Consider the following 11,777-nt stretch of genomic DNA (forward strand, 5'->3'; position numbering starts at 1 on the left):
CAACACTGTGGTTATTGATAGTGACTGGGCCAGATATCTCACGAAATAAGCATCAAACAAAATAACTACAAAGAACGAAACTCGTCTAGCTTGAAGGGGAAACCAGATGGCGCTATGGTTGGCCTGCTAGATGGCGCTGCCTCAGGTCAAATGGATATCAACTGCATTATTTAAATAGTAACCACCATTTTTTATTACTTATTCGTGTATTATGTAAAGAAATATGAATGTTTTAGTTGGACCACTTTTTTCGCTTTGTGATAGATGGTGCTATAATAGTCACAAAAGTATAAGTACGTGGTATCACATAACATTCCGCCAGTGCGGACGGTACTTGCTTCGCGATACATTACCCAGTTTAAAATGGACCATTTAACAATTGCGGAAAAGGTCGATATTGTGTTGATGTATGGCTATTGTGATCAAAATGCCCAATGGGCGTGTGCTATGTATGCTGCTCAGTATCCTGGATGGCATCATCCAAGTGTCTGGGCCATTCGCCGGATAGTTACATTATTTAAGGAAACAGGAAGTGTTCAGCCACATCTGAAATGTTAACCATGACCTGCAACAAATGATGATGCTCAAGTAGGTGTTTTAGCTGCTGTCGCAGCTAATGCGCACATCAGTAGCAGACAAATTGCGCGAGAATCGGGAATCTCCAAAATGTCGGTGTCGAGAATGCTACATCAACATTGATTGCACTCACACCATATTTCTATGCACCAGGAATTGCATGGTGACGACTTTGAAAGTTGTGTAAAGTTCTGTCACTCGGCACAAGAGAAATTATGGGATGATGACAGATTTTTGGTATGAGTTCTATTTAGCGACGAAGCGTTATTCACCAACAGCAGTAGTGTAAACCGGCATAATATGCACTATTTGGCAACGGAAAATCCACAATGGCTGCGACAAGTGGAACATCAGCAACCTTGGTGGGTTAATGTATGGTGCGGCATTATGGGAGGAAGGATAATTGGCCCCCATTTTATCGATGGCAATCTAAATGGTGCAATGTATGCTGATTTCTTACGAAATGTTCTACCGATGTCACTACAAGATGTTTCACTGCATGACAGAATGGTGATGTACTTCCAACATGATGGATGTCTGGCACATAGCTCATGTGCAGTTGAAGCGGTTTTGAATGGCATATTTCATGACAGGTGGATTGGTCATCGAAGCACCATACGATGGCCCGCACGTTCACCGGATCCGACATCCCCGGATTTCTTTCTGTGGGGAAAGTTAATGGATATTTGCTATCGTGATCCACTGACGACTGACAACATGCATCAGTGCATTGTCAATGCATGTGCGAACATTACGGAAGGCGAAATACTCGCTGTTGAGAGGAATGTCGTTACACTTGTTGCCAAATGCATTGAGGTTGACGGACATCATTTTGAGCATTTATTGCATTAATGTGGTATTTACAGGTAATCACGCTATAACAGCATGCGTTCTCAGAAATGATAACTTCACAAAGGTACATGTATCGCATTGGAACAACCGAAATAAAATGTTCAAACGTAGCTACATTCTGTATTTTAATTTAAAAAAAACCTACCTGTTACCAACTGTTCGTCTAAAATTGTGAGCCTTATGTTTGTGACTATTACAGCGCCATCTATCACAAAGCGAAAAAATTGGTCCAACTAAAACATTCATATTTCTTTAAGTACTACACCAAATATGTAAGAAAAAATGGGGGTTCCTATTTTGAAAAATGCAGTTGATATCCGTTTGACCTATGGCAGCGCCATCTAGCGTACCAACCATAGCGCCATCTGGTTTCCCCCTTCAAGCTGGACAAGTTTTATTCTTTGTAGTTTTTTCGTTTGACGCTCACGTGAGATATTTGGCCCGGTCACGATCAATGGACCACCCTGTATACCACACTGATTACCTAGCTGTGGGACTCTGCTGGCTGTCAAACATTTCCACTTACAAATTGTGTCACAGTGACACCATTCCAGAAATCCAGCGGTATTTTCAGTCCCTCCCCAAACCCCCAAGTCTATCATATAATCTCTCTGTCAAGTCTATCCTTTACCACCTGGCACAGTGCTCATCATCGTTGATGCCACCTCCATCCACACTAACATCCCCAGTGTCCATGACCTTACCTTTATTGAAAAACTACCTTTTCCAATGCGTGACTGATTCCTCCCCATTCCTGCACACCATGACCAACTATAACATCACTCACACTTACTTCTCCTTTGCAGGCATCACCTACAAACAAATGTGTGGTACAGCAGTGGGCTTCTGTATGGCACCATCCTATGCCACCCTACCCACTAGAGGAATCCTTCCTAACCACCCAGAACCACAAACTCCACACTTGCTTCAAATTCATTGATGATATCTGTATGATCTGGAATTTCTCCTCAAATTGCTTTACCTGATCCTTGTCAACTCAACAAGTCCCCTTCCACAATGTTGACCTCAACCTCAAGGATGGAAACATCAGAACCTCTATCCACACCAAACCTACTAACCACCAACAACACCTCCACTTCAACAGCTGCCACTCAATTCATATCAAGAAGTCATTTCCATACAGCCCAGCCACTTGAAGTCATTGCTTCTAAGTTGATGGGCAACCCCTCTCCAAATGTGCTATGGGTGTCATGGAGGCCTTCACAGACCCCTCCAACCCTTTCCAGAAACAGCTCACCCAAGCCTTCTCTTTCCAGTTACCTTCACCTACCACCTCCCCATACCGACTATCTGATCAAAAAGGAGTGCTGTTCTTGTGGCTCAGTACCATCCAGGACTGAAGCAACTGAAACACATTCTCCATCAGTGTTTCAACTACCTCTTGCTGTTTTCTGAAATGAGAAATATCCTCCCCACTGTCCTTCCCCACAGTGGTATTCTGTCACCTACCAAATCCATGTAATATCCTTGTCTATCCCTACTCCACCCCTGCTGCAATTCCCTTTCCTCATGGCTCATATCCCTGTAATAGACCAGATGCAAGACCTGCCCCATACATCCTCCCTCAACCACCTACCCCAATCCTGTCACAGGCATCTCCACCCCATCAAAGGCAGGGCTATATGTGGAAGCAGACACGAGATCTGAAAATTAAGCTGCAAACACTGTGCCACTTTCTACATGGGTGTGACAGCTAACAAGCTGTATATCCGCATGAATGGCCACTGCCAAACGGTGACCAAGAGACAGCTGGACCACCCAGCTGCTGAAAATTCTGTCCTACACAATGTACTTCACTTCAATGAGTGCTTTACAGCCTACATCACCTGGTTTCTTCATCCCAACACCAGCTTTTCTTAAATGCACAGGTAGACATTCTGCCTCTTTTGATCTTGTAATCCTCTGGGAACTCAACCTTTGCTAGTCCCTATCTTCCACCTACTGATCTCAATATAGTCCACACAGGAAACGGAGGCTGATGCACAGTGACCAGTTTTCCTCTAAAACGCTGGGCAAGTTTATTTGTTTGTTCAGAAGGGGAGGCTTACAAGTGTTTTCCACCTCTTGGTCAGTCAGCAGTGACAGAATCGAGGCGCACTCCCTACAATCTTTCTCAAATGATTTTACAGAACCTATTTTCTTTTGCTTTACTTATTGCTTTAGATGTTAGGTTCTTGATGATGAGCCCATCATTTTGTTAGTGGTCATACTTACTATGATATTTATGTGGAAGTAAGACACTGCACAAAATTCAGAAAAGTTTGCAATTAAAAATAGAGGTTGCTATGATTTTGCATTTGGTGCATATTACGTAATATGTTATTGCATATGAAATTTAGCTAACATACTGAATATTTCTTCAAACTTGGGTAGAGGTATCTGTCATCAATCTCGAGTAAATTGATCAGATGTAAAACACTCATTTGTAATCATGCTACACCAGCGACAAAGCCAGAGTGAAATATCCACAACGTTCCTCAGATTTCATAAATGGTCTCACATATCGAAATGAGATTATGGCAAATGATAGCACACAAAGAGGAGAGTATTTTACCATGGTATTATTATGTAAAACTTCATTATAATAAATGAAAAGCACCAGTTTGCTTTTGTTCTACAATAAAAGTAATATTGTAGAACAAAAGGAAACTGGTGCTTTTCTTTTATTATAATGTTGTTCTACCAAGAACCGACGGAAGATTCTGTTAATATGATAAAACTTCATTATCTACCATGTTATTCCACTAATTACAGAGTTTTTCAATGAAAGAATGTAATATTTAACGGCCATCAACAGCTGGTGCAATGAGAAATACTATGGGTTTTGGAGCAATTTAAGTGAAAACATTACATATGGTTTTTTTTTTATTTTTATTTATTTATTTATTTATTTTTTTTTTTTTAATAGGACGTACTTTTTCATAAGATACTGACCTTACTTTTCCTCACTTAATAACCCATGGTTTCACAAGTCTCTCACAACTGTGTCTGCACATGTTAGGAGATGAGACTGTGTAAACTCCACTTGTTTTGACAAAAAAGCAAATTTTAAAATGGCAACCAAAGAAATGTGTCCCTGAAAGATACAAATAGTTAACAAGGCAGGCAAAAATAAAGCATTACATTTTCAGCAGCATTCTTTCTAGATACTAATGAAAGCAGAGGTGACAGTAGATATTTTTGAATGGTCGCCATGTAAGTGTGGGTGTGGAGGTGCCCATTTAATATTTACAAAAAATGTGAGCACAGGGTTCAGTTTAGAAAGGCATTTCCCTTGCCACGGCTGTCCATAACCCCCACCACTACAGCTCTCCCCACACATATGGCTGTCTGTGCATCTACTGGCCATGACATTCTGCATGGACTACAGCTGCTTCCACTCCAGCACTAGACACATTTTCTATCCTACCAATGCAGTTTTTTCTCCTTTGCTGCTTCTCTTCTCTCTAGCTACTGCCCCCCCCCCCCCCCCTTTTTCTCCTGTACCCATCTCCTACCACCACCTCACGACACTGCACCAGACAACCCTCCATCATACCCCTGCACATTCCGACAAGCAGCAGAGCCTCTTCCTCCACCCTTACCCTGCTATCCGCCCCCCTTTCTGCCCCAGGCCAGACACAGTTGTGTCAGCACCACTGCACAGAGACATTGGACATGTTTGTGTGAGTTGTTCTTGTGTAATGTGGGTGTTTTTTTCTACTTTGGAAGTAGGACTGTGCCTTAAAGCTTAATTATTTTAGCAGTCTATTTCAATGTGCCTGTCTGCGACTCAATGCCTCCTTTATGTCGTGAGTAGCAGTCTAATCCTTTCCTTATTGTCATAAGTATCATAAATGTAGAAAAGCTGGCATATGTCACTTATTTTATTACTATAATTGCACATGATATCCTCAGCAGCATCATCATGGCAAGTTGAAAAAGAGAGTGAGAGATATGGTGATATATATGTGCATATTATAAACCCCTTCCCTCAAAAATGTGTCTCTCCTTCATACCTCCTCTGTGTTACCACAGATGACATGTTACTGATGTCATTTGCACTAAGACTGCAGTACACATGAGGTGCCTATTTGCTTCCATCACCCTGAGTGGAATGCGAGTTCTAATAAATGTACACCAACCTGCGGTCTTTTACAGTTGCTGTCCCTTGCACAGAAAACAGCATGTAGATTGTGAATCCGTTATCCTGAGGGTAGGGGGAACTGTTATTTTAGAAATAATTAAATTTCCAATCAGTTTGTTTATATGGGATGCCATTTGCTTTTTATTAGCAGAACACAAGAAACTGCACAATTACATTCCACTTTAAAGTCACAAATATTTTCTATTCTTCAACAAATTAATGAACTGCATATGTCTGCAATGACAATCACACTATTCTCAGCCACACACCCATAAAACCATACTTGCTAATAAAGTCTTAATCTGACACCTACCATGGTATACAACATGTCTGTCCTCAGAGGCTTCTGAACCAGGTCTGATCTTACAGCTGAACCACCTCGCCCGCCAACCAAGTTAGGTGCGATCCAAAGTACATCATCTGCCTTTTCATTTAGCAGTTGTTTATTATACTGCTGGTTATTAATACTTGTGAAATAATGAAATGATGGCATGCTGTTAAGAGATGCTTTAATTTGAAATTCAAGTAAATACACTGTTTAGTTTTTCTAATATTAATAATAGAAGATTAACTTATTGGCACACAACTTCCTCATGCAGCAGCCAATTGTGGAGAAGGACCACAATTTAGGTAGTCTTCCTCATGATACCTGTGCCAAACAAAACCACCTGTCATCGGTACTTCACACCACATTATGTCATCTTGCCACTGCTGCGTTCTCCACTGCTATAAAAAGAGCTTCTTGTAGTCAAATATGATGGCTGTAAAGCCAGATATATTACGCATCCATCTTCTGACATATAGCTTGATCTCCTATGCCAAACTCTTCATGTTAGAGTAGCATTTGCACCTAACATGCCTGATTATTTGTTAAACATATTCCAACTTCTATCTTCTGCTACTAGTGTTGTCCTCTTTGGCCCCCTCTTGTACCATGAAAGTATTTCTCTAGCGTCTTTGCACATGTTTTATCAATCTGCCCCTTCTTCGAGTCAGTGTTTTCCTGAAACTCCTTTCTGCACCAATTCTGTGATGGATCTCCTTGTTTCTTATCATGTCTACCATTGAATTCTCAGCACCGCTATGTAAAACTATGCCTCAAATTATTCATTTCTCTTTGTCCCAGTTTGTCAAACACGAATTACTTCAATACATTGCAGTGATCCTGCTGTACATTCTTTGACATAAAACCTGTGCGTTGTCCAGAGACTGCAGAGTCTAATTCTGCAGCAGTCACATCATGAGGCAAATAACATGGCTATCTGCACAAACTGGCTACACTGTATGCCACAGCAGTTCCTGTAGGAAGTCTTGTCTTCTGTTTGAGCTGTTCCGCTACATCTACACCCACGGTCCAGCGGCAAAGAGCGTGACGTCTCATCGCAATATCTAGCGGTTGAAATCACACATTGCCTAAATTTTAATAGCTCCTATTGCCTGAGTTCTGGAAACCTGAGTGTAATGATAGCACAGCTAAAATGTATTTCTGACACATCACTAATAACAGATCTGTCCCATAACATTTCTTTGAAAAATTTCTCAGCAGACTGTCGCCTTTAAACAGGCTCATGTGCCACAGCTCTCTTGGAACCATTTTCTGGTAACCAGCAGTGACTGCGGCACTGTACTCCCTCACCCTTTGCTGAAAGTGCCAGCTACCACTCGTTGCTCTGGACATTATAAAATGCTTTACTATTGTTGAGTGATGCTCCACAAAAAGTCTACGATACGCATTTCACACTCAACAGCAATGGAGGCAGATGACCCATTTTAATACAATGAGTATTGTATTTCACTAATATGCGAGGCATGAGTATTACTCCAAATTAATTTTATAGTTTGTAATCCAATTAGAATACCAGTCTATGTTGTTTAATGTTATTATTATTAATAATACTTTATATTTCATTGCTTTTCCCTTTTAGAAGCAATCCTTCATTCAATTTTTTCATCAGTAATTCATATGTTTTCATCAAACCACAGTGAGTAATAGTGGTGTAATGTGTTTTACTATTGTTGTTTGATTTCTTATGGTAAACGAATGTGATAAACTGTGTGAATACCTTGCAGTGCATAAAGCTGATCAAAAGTGATATTCAAGGTATTCAATTAGATGTAAACCAAGAAAATTGGCCATTTTTTGAATCTACCCAGAGTGGAAGAAAGTTGCTAACACAAGTGTCAGCAAAAGGGGTGTCCAATAGCTGTTACACAGATTTTTCACAGAGGAACTGTATTCACTTGATAACTCTTCTCTTGACATATGGATCCTACATGACAAACAGAACTCTTAATTCATGTTGTTGATGGCCAAGTCAAAGCTCTTCTGAGACATCTCTAGAGAGAAAAAGTTTAGTTTTCACAAAGCAGGTGTCTGTGACCATTAGTACAGCTTTCTGAATTGAGCTTGTGAGAATGCTTAATGTGTGAAGGTGTTTAAATGCGAACATTTTAGGTTAGGCTTTACTGTGACTGTTACTGACGTTAAATGAAACAACAAGTTTACTGTTTAACAGTCATGGTTTTATTTATTCACTGGAGGTACTCTAGTTTACTTATTTTATGTTTACCATTACATATCAGTTTAATTTTTTGTCAGAAGAAATCCAAAACCATGTTCTGAAATAGTGTCTTGTTTCTCCACTAGGCAGTGCCACAAGTTCCTCCAAAAAATCTTAACACAACACAACACACACACACACACACACACACACACACACACAAATGTCACACTAAGTAATGTAAATCCACCCGATGATGGAGGTTTAAACCTTTGAAATGCGTCATGGAAATAAATAAAACAGTGACTGGTAACAGTAAACTTGTTGTATCATTTAGTTTAAAGGTGTCCTTCAGTTTTTGTTAAAGAATATCTTCAAGCAATTTGCTGCTCTATTAAATAAAGCAGAAAATTAGATCTTAGAGTGCACTGGGCTGCATGACAACAAGAACTGACAACTTACACTGCCTGTGCATCACAAGAAATTGGGAAGCTACTGAGCTAACAAGACACTGCTGGGAGCGATAGCTCATTGCAATAATTGTCAGTGAGTCTGATAATGCAATGGTAAAGATAAGGACAATTGTCACTTACGTGACGAACAGCATTCCTGGAGCCCACAAATTCGTATGTTTTTCACCTTGAGATCTATACATGTAATACTGTAGGAACCTGCCAGATGCAGACTCCTATGTGAGTGTACAATAGTCTTGAGGGGTGCAGTGGTGGAGTACTGGGACACTAACGAGACATTGTACAATTAACAGTCATTTATTTCTGAGAGTTTTATGATCATTCTGTCTTCTTCTCAGTGTGACCTGATGGTGGCCATGCTCAGCCCACACTGCATGGACCCATGAGACAGTACATCAGTTCACAATGAGGAATTTGCTGGTGCAAGCCCCTGTTGTCTGAGGTCAGTGCTGCAGCCTTGTCATAGGAGGATACAGTGGCCAGCACTTCGCTGCAACTTGGTGTTGCTGCAGACTTCTGTCGGAGCCTCAGCACTCTCGTTGAGTGAAGCTGCGCTCAGGCTTGGCCCCAGAAATCCGCATGCCCCTGTTGTTGGTTATCAAGATGGCAGGTAGGTAGTAACCCAACAGCAAAACAAAGAACAGTCTGAGAGGCAGTCCCAGTATGCAGTTGGTAAGGTGGCACTTGTACTGCCCAGGATTGGTCACGCAGGTGCCCTGCTTCCTAGATGAACAGCTTGTAGATGGCAGATCATTCATTCACAGATTGGCCTGGTCCTCATCTTCAGGTAGTCACAAGTGTGGCCAGAAAGAATACAGCTTGCAGAGTTAAAGTATCTCCATAGCTGGATGGCTGCAGACTCAGAGCCTGGACCCCAAGCTGACTGTGGCTGGTGACACTTCTTCATGTTCATCTAGTCATCTTGCAACTAATAGAGCTACCCTTCCATCAGTATATGTGACGCAAATGGAGCAGCCAGACTCTGAGAGCAAGTAGATGGAGGGTGAGGGTTGTATAACAGCTGATGACGTGTTTACCAAGTACTGATGCCCAAATATGCTCCTGGCTAACCAACTATTTAGCTTCAGGGTTTCACAGCATTCCTTTATGCAAAGCTTGTTCTTGTGTCATTCCTATGTGAAATTACTACATATAGCCCCATTACAGAAGAGCATTGTATCTGCTCAACACTGTCATATAAATCAGATGTTCCTGCCATTCTCTCTCACACAATCTGAGGCAATGAGCTCACTGAATCTTTGTAATTCAGGTCCTCAAAGTGTTAACTCCTCATCACAGCATATTGAACGGGCATACTCCATGTATCATCATCCCAGTCGATTACAACAAAATTTTATTCCTACACTTAATTACTATTCTGCCATGCGACATTCCATTGTTCTTTATAAAATTCATCCCAAACATTTGCACTTTGATATCTAGTACATGTTATATTAACTCACCTTTCATGTCATATGCCAATTTTTAAATTAAAGCTAATTTCACAAATCCGAATCCCCTAACTATTACAGTAATCAATTCTTTACTCGTATTTTTAGTTCTAGGATTCAAATTAAATTATTCCTTAGTATTTCCTGTTATACCAGTAAATCAAGAAACAGGTATCTGATGAATAGGTAATTCTGGGTGTTGTACAGTTCTTCACTGTAATAAACTTGTATTATACAAATGGCGACCAAAATCACTACAGTACCACTAGCCGAAATGCTTATGTTCATAACTTAGTTATGTTGCTTCTTGTGATACTGTTGGATGTGTTGCAACATCTATTCTGCAGAAATCCACCCTTTTTAAGATGCTATTAGTTGATCTGATGAGCAGAGGATATCCGGGTTTAAGGATTGTTTAGATATGTTAGGTTTTGGATTGGCAGTACCTCTAGCAGCTTCTCTGGCCAAAACAGCAATGTATGGGTCAACTCAATCAACATTGTGCCGGTAATTGTGGCTAGTACATGAAACATTGTCCTGGCTATGTCACAAAGCATACTGTTTATTAGGATTTTCAGAAGTCCTGCATCAACTCTTCAGTGAGTTCACATGTTACAATAAATGCACCCAAGATTAATCATAAAAAAAAAGAGAATTTCAAGAGCAACCTCTCCATCTTGTACAGACTGTAACAGCCAGTTTCAGTATGGACAGAGAGCTACAGTATCTGCACTGGTAAGTAAATACACTACCAACACTTTTTGAGGTTTCAGTTTAAGTCTGCAAACAATTTTATGACTGACACTGCTTACACACTAGGCTGAAGTGCTACACGGCAGACAAATTACCTTGAACTTTTTTCCAAGACCACTTGTAACTTGTCTGGTTTGTCTAAAACTCACACTCCACAAGCCGAAGTCCAGAGTACAGAGATTATGCAGCAATCAGAGCGTATGTCAACAGTGCCGTTCCCCGCACAACACTAGCTACAGCTCTGTGTCATACATGAAACACACTGCACTTGTAACAGTGTGATGAGTTGTGCCTTTGTGTATATCTTGATGATGATGATGATGATGACGATGACCATTTCACTAAGCTGTTTACAGTAGTTCACTCACATTCATTGTTCATTAGCACAGATACTTGTGTATTATCTTTATTTGATTTGCTTTGATAACCATTTACTCATTTAATGATATTATAAAAACGATAGTTGCTACTCACCACATAGTGAAGATGCTGAGTTGCAAATAGGCACAACAAACAGACTGTCACAAAATAAACTTTTGGCCAACAAAGCCTCTGTAAAAAATTGACAAAACACACACACACAAATGCAGCTCACACACACATGACCACAATCTCTGGAAGTTGTCCCCCCCCCCCCCCCCCCCAAGGCTTTGTTCGCCAGAAGCTTATTTCATTACAGTCTTTTTGTTGCGCCTATCTGCGACTCAGCATCTCCGCTATATGGTGAGTAGCATATCCTTTTCATAATATTGTTTCATTTACTTATTTATAATAGAGGGAAACATTCCACGTAGGAAAAATATATCTAAAAACAAAGATGATGTGACTTACCACTTTGACCTATGGAACACATGTGGTAAATGCAATTCAGATTTTGAAAATCTTTATGGATGCATCTTAGATATTGTGTAAAGGGAGCTGTGGCAAGAAAGGTGAGAGGAAAAAAGATCATGAACTGCCAACAACAGACAAGTTTGTGATGTTGAGATTTTAAATGTTGCAGTCAGCTTGTCTGAGAGGAGAA

Source organism: Schistocerca serialis, chromosome 9 (genome assembly GCF_023864345.2).
Source record: "Schistocerca serialis cubense isolate TAMUIC-IGC-003099 chromosome 9, iqSchSeri2.2, whole genome shotgun sequence".
Lineage (NCBI taxonomy): Eukaryota > Metazoa > Arthropoda > Insecta > Orthoptera > Acrididae > Schistocerca > Schistocerca serialis.